The sequence below is a fragment of the Eulemur rufifrons genome, chromosome 19, assembly GCF_041146395.1.
Source record: "Eulemur rufifrons isolate Redbay chromosome 19, OSU_ERuf_1, whole genome shotgun sequence".
NCBI classification, from domain to species: domain Eukaryota; kingdom Metazoa; phylum Chordata; class Mammalia; order Primates; family Lemuridae; genus Eulemur; species Eulemur rufifrons.
The window spans coordinates 28296491-28310636 of record NC_091001.1 but is presented as its reverse complement, the minus strand read 5'-3'; the positions used below and the strand labels follow the sequence as shown (position 1 = coordinate 28310636).

The 14146-nt window shown below is 38.5% G+C and overlaps 1 protein-coding gene across 1 annotated transcript in view; it reads right to left on the bottom strand.

Annotated features, from left to right (window-relative positions):
* Window positions 1-7848, bottom strand: part of FBXL5 (F-box and leucine rich repeat protein 5) — a 68997-nt gene extending 61149 nt beyond the window's left edge. Inside the window, exon 1 of the mRNA XM_069495189.1 lies at window positions 7828-7848. The gene's annotated coding sequence lies outside the window, so the exon portion shown is untranslated. The remainder of the gene's footprint in view (window positions 1-7827) is intronic.
* Window positions 7849-14146: the final 6298 nt, after the last annotated feature.

Below are 14146 nucleotides of genomic sequence, written 5' to 3'. Positions count from 1 at the left end.
AGGCTGCAGACCATAGTTTGCTGGACCTTAGTGTATTTTCATCTGCCTAAAAGATTTCCTTTAACGTTTCTTATACTACAGATCTACTGGTGATGAATCCTTTTAGCTGTTGTCTGAAAAAGTATTTTGCTTTTCTTTCTTTTCTCAGGGCACAGAATCTTAGATCTACAGGATTTTTCCCAGTAATGTACTTGAAATATGTTGCTCTACTGACTTCACAACAGAATTGTTTCCTACAAAAAAAATCTGACATCACTCTCACCTCTGTAATGTTATTTACAAGTTACTTGTGAACAGTGGCTTTTTGCCTCTGGTCTCTTTTAACATTTTATCATTGGCATTAAACAATTTGATTATGGTGGACTTTTTATCATGCTTCTTGTGCATGGAATCCATTGATCTTCTTGGATCCATAGGTTTGTAGTTTCCATCAAAGTTTTAAACCATTATTTCTTCAAATATTTTTTATACTCCCCCGTCCCAGTCCAGTTACAGGCATACTAGGCTGCTTAAAGTTGCACACAGATCACTCATTGTCTATTTTTTTGGTTTGACTTTGATTAGTTTCTACTGACGTCTTCAAATTCATCTTTTCTTCTGCACTGTCTAAGCTGCCATTAACCCCACTCAGTTTATTCTATATTTCACACATTGTAGTTTTCATCTCTGTAAGTTTGATTAGCAATTTTTTTTTTTTTGAGACAGAGTCTTCCTCTGTTGCCCGGGCTAGAATGCCGTGGCATCAGCCCAGCTCACAGCAACTTCAAACTGCTGGGCTCAAGCAATCCTTCTGCCTCAGCCTCCCAAGTAGCTGGGACTACAGGCATGCGCCACCATGCCCAGCTAATTCTATATAGATTTTTAGTTGTCCATATAATTTCTTTCTATTTTTAGTAGAGATGGTGTCTTGGTCTTGCTCAGGCTGGTCTCAAACTCCTGAAACTTGAGCGATCCTCCTGCCTTGGCCTCCCAAAGTGCTAGGATTATGGGCGTGAGCCACCACATCCGGCCCGACTAGCATTTATCTTCCATGTGTCTACTGAACTTTTTGAACATATGGAATAGTTATAATGCCTATAAATTCTAACATTCTCATTATGAGTCCCATTTTCCTGCTTATTTGCATCATTGGTCGTTCTAATTGGAGGTTGGACATTGTGAATTTTACCTTTCTGGGTACTGGATATTTTTGTCTTCCTATAAATCTTATTAAGCTTTGTTCTGGAACATAGTTAAATTATTTGGAAATAGTTTGATGCTTTCAGGTCTTGCTTTAAACAAGTGCTCAGTTTAGGGCTAATTATTTCCCACAACTGAGGCAAGACCCTTCTATGCACTCCACCCAGTGCCCCGTGAATGATGTAGTTATCCAGGGTGTCTTGTGGAAATAGCCACTATTCCCAGCCATCTCTGAGCAGGACAAAATTAGTGTATGTCGATTAACAAGGATATGTTCTGAGAAATGTGTCATTAGGCGATTTTGTCCTTATATAAACATCATAGAGTGAATTTACACAAACATAGATGGTATAGCCTGGTATACACCTAGGCTACAAACACGTACAGTATGTTACTTTACTGAATATTGTAGGCAACTGTAACATAATGGTAAGTATTTTTGTATCTAAACATAAAAAGACACAGTAAAAATACAGTATAAAAGATAAAAAATGGTACACCTGTATAGGGCACTTACCATGCATGGAGCTTTAAGTTGCTCTGGGTAATGGCAGTGAGTGAGTGGTGAGTGAATGTGAAGGCCTAGGACATCACTGTACACTACTGTAAATGTAGCAGTATAGTAGTACACTACTATAAGTGTTACACTGTACACTTAGGCTATACAAAATTTATAAAACAATACTTTTGACTTCAATAATAAATTAACCTTAGCCTACTGTAACTTTTATTTTATAAACTTTTTGACTCTTTTATAATACTTAGCTTAAAACAGAAACACATTGTAGAGCTGTATAAGAATATTCTTTCTTTATAGCTCTATTTCATAAGCTTTTTTCCATTAAAAAATTGTTTTTAAACTTTTTTGTTAAAGATTGATACACAAATACACATATTAGCCTAGACCGGCACAGGGTCAGGAACAACAATGTAATTATTCCACCTCCACATCTTGTTCCACAGGAAGGTCTTCAGGGGCAATAACATCTATGTAGCTTTTGTCTCCTATAATAATTCCTTCTTCTGGAAAGGATCTGCCTGAGGTTGTTTTAAACTATATATAAACTACATAAGTAGAAATAGTATATTCTAAAATAATGGTAAGTAGTATAGTGCTGACAGCATAGGTTTATTTACATCAGCAACACCACAAACATGTGAGTAATGTGTTGCAATATGAAGTTATGATAGCCATGATGTCACTAGGTGATAGGAATTTTTCAGCTCTGTTATAATCTTAGGGGATCATTGTCATCTATGTAGTCCATCATTGACTGAAAACTTGTTATGCAGCCCATGACTATACCTATAACTCGTGGGTGCTCCTTTCCTTGGCCTCAGGTTATCTCCTCCCATGCATTTACTGATCACTAATTACCTGAAAACTAAGGGGAGATTTGTTCTAGATCACTAAAATTCTCATTCTGAGCAGCTCTCCTGTCCAGTACTCTGTACTACAAACTCTTGCAGCTTTGATTTCACCATGATCTCAGCTCTATCAACTCAGGAATTCCACCAGGTTGTATATATTCCCCACCCCCTGTACTATGGTCTAGAAATTCTCTCAGGGCAATAAACTGGGCAATTACAAAACTAATCTTATTTCCTGTTGATCAGAGTTCACTGTCCTTCATTGCCTAATGTCTAATATCTTGAAACACATTGCCTCATATATTTTGTCCATTTTTGTTTCTGGCCTGTCTCAAACTTTTAACCATTACATCCCAGAAAAAAAAAAAAAAATGATGCACTAAAGAAAAAATCTGGATAGATTAAATTGCTTTTCAAAACTCTGAATCAAAAGCTGAGTTATTTTTGGAGCATTTCAGGTTGCTAAAAAAGAAAAAAAAAAAAAAAACAACACAATGAAAAAACCTGAGGTATAGTTGGTGCCTGAAGAATATGAAATGTTACAGTTTACTTCTTCATAAACATTAAAGGATGATTATGAAACATTAAATGTACGATTCTTTTGGATGACATAAGACTATCCATTGCTAAACAGAAAGACTATATTACTGTTATTAGTACTTTTAATACTTCATCCAATTAAAAACAAAGAAACAGGGTTGACAGTGTACCAGACATGTGAGAACTGCACTTGTGATCCCAGACTGGAATGAACTTATAAACAGAGAGCACACTCATCACATTGAATAAAATGTTCCCCAATTTTTATTTGTATTGTTTGTGATTATTTCTCTATGTAACATTTAAATATTAGTGAAATTATATGTGATCATAATTTTTTTGTCCTTACAAAGTAAAGGTATTGTTCATGAAACTTTTATTTCAGTCATAATGCTTCCTTTCTTATCAACCAACTCATTTCTGTCCTATTAGAAAATGATCACAGTAATGGCTTTTAATGATAGATTAATTTGTCACATATCTATAATCCTTGTTTTTGCAAAGTCCCATCAGTTTACTAGGAGTCACTAGAAAAGAAAGCAGTAAGCCTACCACTGCAGACTTTACACAGCAAACAGACGAAGCAACTATAAGATATTTCAGTGAAGTGTAACCATGCTTGCACATGCTTTCCACATGACTGATTTCATCTGTTCAGTCACATAGGCTGTAGAATTCAACCTCCCTCTAGTTTTCACTTCCTATATTTTGTTCCATCATTCACTTTCTTCAAATTAATATTAACTTACAGTTAATGTTTATAAGTGGAAACTAAAGTAGGAAGACAAACTCAGTAGTCTAAAAAGAAATGAGGGGATTAAATATCACAAATAAAAATTATTTAGGACTAAAATGACCAATTACTATTGTAGCCTACAAATATTTTTTTGCATTCTTCTTATCCTAATTTACCACACTTCTGGCTTAGGACCTATCTAAGCCCCCTCTCTAACTATTGCTTTCAAACCTAAAGTTGAACCTTTACTATGTTTTCTCAGTCACACAATTCCTGTTCTAGTTGAATAGGCAGAAATGCCATCCTGACCACCTGAAACAGATGCACAGATACAACAGGTATATACATCTGAGACAAAATTTTAAAAGGGGTAAGAGGTGAAAAAGACCCCTACTTCTACTATTAAATTAGCTGTTTGACCTTTGGCAAATACTTCCCTATCTGTAAAAACAGTGAAGGTAGAGGAGATAAGACTACAGAGGAACACAGCTTACAGAAATTATATTATTGCTCTATAATCCTTAATCCATATAAATAAGGGCAGTGTTTCAAAAATATTGAAGCTTTTCACCTCCTAATATAATGCAATAGGATGTTTATAAAAATTCTCGTACACTGTTAGTAAGATTGTACACTGGTCCAGCTGCTTTAGAAAATTATCGGCAATACTTAAAGAAGCTGAACGTGTACATAATCCTTCCATCTAGCAATTGTAACTATATTAATTTGCTAGGGTTGCCGTGACAAAATACAGGCAGTCCTTGGGTTATAGACGGCCAAACTTAATGGTGTTCTGTACTTACAAACAGGCTCCCAAGGCTCCCCATAAGTATAATTTATAACTAAAAAATTAATAATTCTGGAACTACTTCTTCCACGCATGTAAACAAACCCACACGGCATAAGTGTTTTGTTGGCACAGCATCTTTAAGCTAGCAGATAGTCTCATTGTTTATATAGTTACTCACAACCAGCATCACTTTTGTGTTAACTTTTTTGATTTTTGTGAGTCTGTGTTTACCCTTATGACCATGCCTCCAAAGCAAAAGTCCACAGCAAGTCCAGATGAGCCTACAGTGAAGAGAAAAGTGATTACAATGGAAACTAAAATACAAATAATTACGCATTCAGAGAAAGGCCAGACACCATCATTCACTGGGGAAGCATCAGTCTTTAGTTGCTCAAATATAGGAACAATCATAAAGGATAAAGTGAGAATAAGTGCTCCAATGAAAGCATCAATTACTACTAAGAAGTGTAGTGGATTAATTATTTAAATAAAAAGGTTATTATCGATTTGGTTAAAAGATCAAATAAGTGTAACATTGCTATTAGTGTAGGAATTGAAAGAGCACAAATAGTTTCTGTAACTTATTACAGTACAAGGGTATTACTATCACTACTATTATTGTTACAGTATTACATTACATTATTATCACATATGAGCCAATATATTATTATTATTACCATATGTGTACTGTTCATCAGGGATTCAAGTTACATACGAATCCAACTTTAGAGCATTCTCAGAAATGTATCTCATCTGTAACCCAGGAACCGCCTGCCTGTATCATAGACTGTATGGCTTAAACAACAGAAATTTATTTCCTCATAGTTCTAGAGGTTAGAAGTCCAAGATCAAGGTGTCAGCAGTTTTGGTTTCTTCTGAGGCCTCTCTCCTATGCTTGCAGATGGCTGCCTACTTGCACTGTTCTCACAAGGCCTTTCCTCTGTGCATATGTTAATGTCTGATATGTCCTAATCTCTTCTTATAACAACGCCAGTCAGACTGAATTAGCATCCCTCTGCTGGGCAGGGTGGCTCACGCCTGTAATCCTAGCACTCTGGAAGGCCAAGGCAGATGGATCCTTTGAGCTCAGGAGTTCGAGACCAGCCTGAGCAAGAGCGAGACCCCCGTCTCTACTAAAAATTGAAAGAAATTAGCTGGACAACTAAAAATATATAGAAAAAATTAGCTGGACATGGTGGCACATGCCTGTAGTCCCAGCTACTCGGGAGGCTGAGGCAGAAGGATTGCTTGAGCCCAGAAGTTTGAGGTTGCTGTGAGCTAGGCTGAGGCCACAGTAGTCCAGCCTGGGCAACAGAGCAAGACTGTCTCAAAAAAAAAAAAAAATTAAAATAAAAATTAAAAAATTTAAAAAATGAATTAGCATCCCTCTAGCCCCAAAACTCATTTTAATTGATCACTTGTTTAAAGGCTCTATCTCCAAATACAATCATATTCTGAGGTACTAGAGGTTAGGGCTTCAATATATGAATTTGGGGGAAACACAATTCAACCCATTACACTACCTGCAGGCATATTAGCTAGAAAAATTTTTGCAAATGTTTCAGAATGCTGATAACAGTTTAGTTCATAATGGTATATAATATAATGGATAATTCAAGTGTGCTGTTATTTCTAAAACAAAATATAGCAGTGATAAGAAAAAACTATAGCTACATATATAAATGTGGATTACTCTTAGAACAGTGTTAAATGGGAAAAAAAACTAGTTACAAAAGCAAACATGCAATAATATAACTCTATTTACATTAAGGTCAAAAAGAGACTTATTTTTAGCAGGGTTCAGTGGTACATGCCTGTAATCCCAGCTACTCAGGAGGCTGAGGCGAGAAGATTGCTTAAGCCCAGGAGTTGGAGACCAGCCTGGGCAATATAGCAAGATCCTGTCTCTAAAATAATTTTTTTAAAAGGCTTAATTTGGGGATACATATAGATACTATTAAAACTATAATAAAGTAAACTCTAAAGAAAAGCAAGATAATGGATAACACAAAATTCAGGATACTGGTTTCCTCTGGAAAGGTGGGGAAATATATTCAGCAAGTAACACAGGTGGCCTAAAAAGGTACCTTAACATTTGGATGTTGGATATATGTGTTCATGTTATTACTCCTTTATGGTATAATAAAAAATATATTTGCTCTTTATCATTGGTTCCTGGAACACAGCTCCTAAAACCCTTGGAATTTCCTGAGTTATAGGATTGTCTTTTGTAATTCATAATGTAACTCTTTCAATCATACCAGAGTTTGTTTATGCTAATTAAGTGACTCATAGAGGTTGGGGGATGGAGAAGGGCCCTAGGTAGCTTCAGGATGGAGGCTGGTCACCAGAAAAACTAGGTATTTATAGGGTTAAATACCCACCATCTGAGAAGGGGAAAGGGACAGAGTTCAAACAAGTGGTCAATGATTAATCAATCATGTCTACTCAACGGAAACTCCATATAAAAATGTTGAAGCAGGCTCAAGGAACTTCCAGGTTGGTGAACACATCAATGTGTTGGGAGGGTGGCACACACAGAGAGGGCACTTTTGTTTGCACGCCTTGTCTGGATACCTTCACCTATGCATCTCTTCCATTCGGCTGTTCCCAAGTAGTATCCTTTATCCTAAAACTGTAATAGTAAGTGTAGCACTTTTCTCAGTTCTGTGAGTCATTCTAGCAAATTATTAATATCAAACCTGAGGGGGAGGGTAAAGAAATTAGTAGCCTGAGGAAAAAAAAAAAATGCTGTCAAAGTCGCATGAAGTTTCAGAGTTGGAATTCAAGCTTCTGTACCTAACATTTTTTTCTATTTAATCAAGTTATAATATAAGACAATAAATTTAACTAGAAAAGTATTTGGTTTGTAACAAAGATGCACCTATTTGCACTGACTTATTTTGTTAATGGTCAAGAAATGTGTTTTGCTACAACCACTAAAGGGCAAAAATATAAACATTTAGTATATGTATATATTTTTTAAATCTAATGAAATGCAGACCTATGTTGAAAATCAATGACTGCTAAAGAGACACACAGTACTACTATGATTATTAAATATAATATGCTTCTTTAAATAGGTAAACAGATAAAATGATACCAAAGTTCAAAATTCTCTACAATTCTTGTACAAAGACTGTCAAAATTACTTTGGAGTGTCCTAACTGGGCCAGGGAGGGCGAGGGGCGGCGGGGCAGGCCGAGCTTACCGTGCCGTAGGCGCGGCTCAGAGCCACCTCCAGCTTCGCCTCCTGGTGCGGCTGCTGCGCCAGCCGAAAGGCCTCCTTAATCGAAAGGAAAAGCCCTCTTTTCCGCTCCCATGGCGCCGAGACTCTGCCGGGACGAGCCCTGCCTGCGCACGGATGCAGCTGGTACGACCACCCCAAGGCCGAGCTCCCCAGAGAGCCGCCTCTGACTCCAGCGACTCGCCCTCTGGGCACCCAGGGCGCAGTTGCCGCCGGAGCGTTTAAATAACTCCCGCGGGAGGAGGAACTACCGCGAGACCGTCGCGAGCGCGTCGGGAGTCTAAAAAGTGGAATCGGCATCTTCCCTCCAGCCCCCAGAAAACCCAGCTTCGCACATGCGCAGAGGGTCGATCCAGTCTTTTTTCCGGCTGGGATGCGGGGTTTCTGAGGTTAGGCCGGAAGTGGTGTTGTGGAGAGAACAGGGGACCGGCTGGGCTGTCTTTCCACCGGTGAGACGTGAGGCTTGCGGTGGCTGGTCCCGGCTGGGTCGTAGAGGCTGGGCTGCAGGTGAGGGGAAAGAAAGGAAATCTCCAATGGGAGTGGACCAGAGTCCGCTAAGGGAGACATTACAGGGTTCGTTGCCGGGACACACATTCTAATTTGCTCAGGGTATGAATTGAGAGTGGATGAGGGCAGCGTTCGGGATCTGAAGGGAGATGTTCTACGGTCGGCGGAGAGGGTCAGGCCGGAGTTCTTTGAAGCCCTAGTTGGATCCCTGGAGGATAGGAGAGAACCAGTCAGGAATCTCCAGGGAAGAGGGTGCATTCTAACCTACCTAAACCTGGTACCTGGCAGTTCTTACTCTTAAGGCCTAGTGTACTTCATGTCAGTCGGGGAAACAAAGGGGAGTGCAAGAGATGCAAGGTAATTTCAAGTTAGTGAAATTGTATGACAGATTTGCATCAAGCCTTATAAATCCTTTTTAAAAATCGACTATGTCAGACAAAAGATAGGAACAAAATTATAATACATGTGTACTCACCACTAAATTGGAGGAATAAAGGATTATATAAGTAGCTGAAGTTTGTTCCCTCTTGCCCAAAATAACCATTTTCTCAAGCACCTTTATGTTTGAATTTTAATTGCATATACAGTGCTGTTTTATATAATTTTTAACAATCAGTAATGTATATAACCTTTTGCAGCTAGCTTGTTTACTTAACGTTGGTTTTAAGATTTGTGAATGTTATGTAACTCTAGTTCATTCATCGGAACAGCTGAACAGGTATTCTGTTAGGTTAGTAAGTCACTATCCATTTTCTTGTTTTATATCTCCAGTGCCTGACACATTTTAGGCATTTAAATGTTAGTTGAATGGATGAATATTATAGCATTTGAGCTAAATCATAAAGAATGAATAGGATTTCAAAGGATTAAGAAGGCAAGAAGGATATTCCAGGCAAAGGGAACACTAGTCAGAATGAAAGCAGAGGCATCAAAGTGCATGAGGTATTTTAAGAACTTCGTAATTTTAGAGCTGAAAATGTAGAAAGTATGGAGATAATGTGATCAAGGACAAATCTAGAAAGATAAGATGAGGTTTAGACTTAAAAGGATATTATCCTGAGGCGTTTACACAAGCAAGGAGCCATTAGATGCTTTTCATTTAGGAGAAAACCAGTCAGAGCTGTGTTTTCAGGAGATGATATTCATAGCACTCTAGAGACATATCTTAAGATGTAAAATGTTAATGATAGGCAATTACAGACAATCACGCATTATAAAAATAATGATCATTGCATTAGGCAAGTAAGACAACCATGGAGATTCACATAAAATCCTAAGACATTTTCATAGTCCATTCATATTACTACCTTCCTAGACAATTATTTCATACTTTATCCTGTCAAACTTGCAACATTTTCTACTTCTGCCTCCCACTGAGCTGATACCTTGCATCCTATTTCAGTTAAAAAAGGACTTCCCCTTTCTTTTATCACTACATCTACCAGGTCTGTACCCTAATACACTGCCACTGCTCTTACTATAAGTAAATTGTCTGATTTAGGAGAGTGAGTAAGCTCATTAAGAATACTTTTTTAATACAACAGTAACTGAAGCATAAACAACTCTAAAGTCCAAAGAGGGAATTGGGTTGACATGTCAAGAGAAAAAATATGAAAAAACAGAATAGTTCAAAGACAGTTGCTTCTGTCTAAAAGAATAATGATCCGTACATACTGTAATATAAATGAGATATTTTTTTATGTAAGTTTCTTATTTTCTTTTCTTTTTTTTTTTTTTGAGACAGAGTCTCACTCTGTTGCCCAGGCTAGAGTGAGTGCCGTGGCGTCAGCCTAGCTCACAGCAACCTCAAACTCCTGAGCTCAAGCGATCCTCCTGTCTCAGCCTCCCGAGTAGCTGGGACTACAGGCATGCGCCACCATGCCCGGCTAATTTTTTCTATATATATTTTTAGCTGTCCATATAATTTCTTTCTATTTTTTTTAGTAGAGGTGGGGTCTCGCTCTTGCTCAGGCTGGTCTCGAACTCCTGAGCTCAAACGATCCTCCCACCTCGGCCTCCCAGAGTGCTAGGATTATAGGCGTGAGCCACCGAGCCCGGCCAAGTTTCTTATTTTCAGGTATACTTAGGTGTTAAGCTTTATAAGCTAAATCTAAATATAGCCTACATATATGTGTTCATAGGATCATTGTTTCTAATATTTCTTAACATTATAAGCAGTTTATTTTGAAATAGAATCTTTGATGATCCTATTTTAAGGAATATGTCGTATTAGCCTTTGTCTCACATATTACCAAATTGTCCAGATGTAATTTGGTAACTTATTTCCACTTACTATGATAAAATAGAATATATGTTATACAGTTTACTGCAGGTGTCATTAATTTTCTCATTTATTCTTTCAAATTCATGGAGTACCTACCATATGACAAGCACTATTCTAGAAACATGTAGAGGAAAAGACTTAGTAATAAAAAAATCACTAATCTGAAACCATATCATATGACCATGTTAATGCATCTTAGTCTATGAGAAACTTTGAATTACAAGTATTTGGTTACCTTAATTGGAATTCTCTCCTGAATAAAGGAATACAGAGCATTATTACTCTGAAGTGTGGTCATATGTCCACAACAGCCAATCTCAGTGCACACTTCTTTTTTTTTTTTTATTTATTTTTTTTCGATATATTTTATTTTATTTTTTTTGTTTTTCAGCTCATTATGGGGGTACAAAAGTTCAGGCTATATACATTGCCCATGCCTCCCCATCCCCCCCGAGTCTAAGCTTCAATTGTGTCCATTCCCTAGACAGTGCACATCACACTCATCATGTAGGTGTGCACCCATCCCCCCCAGTCAGAACTTCAGGCGTGACCATTCCCCAGGCAGTGCGCATCGCACTCATCAAGTAGGTATACACCCATCCCTTCCACCCAGCCCCGACCTCTGTCCTATACCCAATTGGTGTTATTCCCAAATGTGCACTCAGGGAAACCAGTTTGCTGGTGAGTACATGTGGTGCTTATTTTTCCATTCTTGGGATACTTCACTTAATAGAATGGGTTCCAGCTCTCTCCAGGAGAACCAAAGAGATACCATATCACCATTATTTCTAATAGCTGAGTAATATTCCATGGTATACATATACCACATTTTGCTAATCCATTCATGAATTGATGGGCATTTGGGTTGTTTCCACATCTTTGCGATTGTGAATTGTGCTGCTATAAACATTTGGGTTCAGTGCACACTTCTTAAGCATCAGTGTACATATGTATAGGTCTTTGAAGTTTTGGCCAGAAGGGGCCTGTCTGGGTTATGGAATCACCCTGGTGTACTTGACCATGTTTTGGTATGTATATGTTCTGATTTACATTGAGTCCTAATTGAGCATGTCTCTTTAAATTCAAGTTCCAGAACTCATGGTTAGGCCAGAACCTTAGGTTTGAACCTGTCCCCCAAAACTCTTCTGGCTCCTCATTAAGGCTTCTTTAAGAGATGTAAGTAAAGAAAGGAAAGGGCCAACAAAAGACCTTGTAGCATGTTTCGTTTAGCATCATTTGTTTTCAGCTATATAAGGTAAATATCTATAAAATATCTGGGGAGACATGGCAGAAGGATAAAATTATAGTGGTTGACATTTCTTGGCAGGGGCTGGGGAGGAGCATTAAAAACAGGTTAGCATCCACATTGAAACTTTTAACTACGGAAGGAAGAGTTAATATTGTTCTCTTTCATTTGTTAAGGGTGGCTGTATATCTTTTTCAGACTGACTCGAGGCTACTGTGAATTACCCTCCAACTTTTCTTATTCTTTAAAAAGAGATCTAGATGTAGTTGTCCCCAGCAGTATAATTCTGGTCTAATACATTGATGATACACACCACGCTCTGGCATCCAAGAGGCATCTGCTGTAAACTCTCTAGTCCTACTAATGTCCTTGGCAGACAGAGGACATAAAACTTCCAAAGAAAAGCTTTGCCTCTTTTAGACCAAGGTTAAGTATTTGGAATATGTCATTGTTCAAGGAAACATCTAACTAAGATTAAGTCACAGACATCTACCCAGTCCTGAATTCTATTCCAGATGCACATCTTTTAAAGTACAACCAGGTACCATCTACAGTAGATCTCTAGCTACTTAACCATAGTTAAAGCATTTGACACTTTGACTTCCTAGAAGAATTCATGGTCTGCAAAATTTGTACTACAAACCTTACGGGGAAAAGAGTGTTAGGGCTAAATTATACAACTTTGTAATCAGAGCAATAATATAAAATAACAATGTTTTGAAGAAATTTTTATCCTCACAAATCCCTAGAAACAGGACGAACAGCACCCTACACCATGCAAGGGTGCCACACCAGGAAGCAACAGGGTCAGTAGGCAGAGGAAGTACAGCAGAAATTGCAGGAGGGCCTTTGTTTGTTTTTCTTTTCTTTTTTTTGGAAGCCAGGTGTTGGTTGGGGATGCCTTATTTTTAATATTTTACTTTGTGTGTTTTTTCTTTGGAAGGAATGGGCAAAGCAGGGTAACCAGGTTTAAACAGCTTCAAAATTGACCGGTTTAAATAATTTCTGTGGCTCTGGGCCATAGGGGCTATCCTTAGTAGCCTGACACCTGGCCCTGGGACTATCAGAGCATGGAAATATTGACCAGGAATGTAAAAGCTCAAGGGGTGGGAGTGGTGGGGGTCTGGATTGGTTATTTTGCATAAGAATTAGTTAATTCTTGGAGAAACAGTACCTCCCCAGTCATTAAGTCCCCATTCAGATGCCAGAACATCAAGAATACAGAAAATAATAAAATATAGTTAACATAAAAGTATAGTATTCCCACAGTTAAGACATATTGAATTCTTTTTTTTTTTTTCTTTGAGACAGAGTCACTCTGTTGCCCAGGCTAGATAGAGTGCCATGGCATCAGCCTAGCTCACGGCAACCTCAAACTCCTGGGCTCAAGCAATCCTCCTGCCTCAGCCTCCCGAGTAGCCCAGCATGTGCCACCAGGCCCGGCTAATTTTTTCTGTATATACTTTTAGTTGTCCAGATCATTTCTTTCTATTTTTAGTAGAGACGGGGTCTCGCTCTTGCTCAGGCTGGTCTCGAACTCCTGAGCTCAAAGGATCCACCTGCCTCGGCCTCCCAAAGTGCTAGGATTACAGGTGTGAGCCCAGCCCATATTGAATTCTTAATAAATAAAACTATGGTAAATATAAGACTTTGTCCTCCCACCCCCAAAAAAAGTGAGATAACTTGATGGAAAGGTGGGTCAGGAAGGGTTGAAAGTGCTGTGTTATGGTCATAAGATTCAAATATGCTAAGATCAAAGAGAGCAGTGCAATGTGTACTTCCCAGATAGGCATGACCAAGCTGAAAGGAAGTGTATGTGACAAATAGGCTGTACTCCATGGTTTGCTGTATTAAGCTTTGTTGATGTATTTTGCAACTCCTGATAATGACTTCCAGGTTTTAATGACATTTTTCTTTTTTTTTTTTTTTTGAGACAGAGTCTCACTCTGTTGCCCAGGCTAGAGTGAGTGCCGTGGCGTCAGCCTAGCTCACAGCAACCTCAAACTCCTGGGCTCAAGTGATCCTCCTGCCTCAGCCTCCCAAGTAGCTGGGACTACAGGCATGCGCCACTATGCCCGGCTAATTTTTCTATATATATATTTTTAGTTGTCCATATAATTTCTTTCTATTTTTAGTAGAGACGGGGTCTCGCTCTTGCTCAGGCTGGTCTCGAACTCCTGACCTGGAACGATCCACCCACCTCGGCCTCCCAGAGTGCTAGGATTACAGGCGTGAGCCACCGCGCC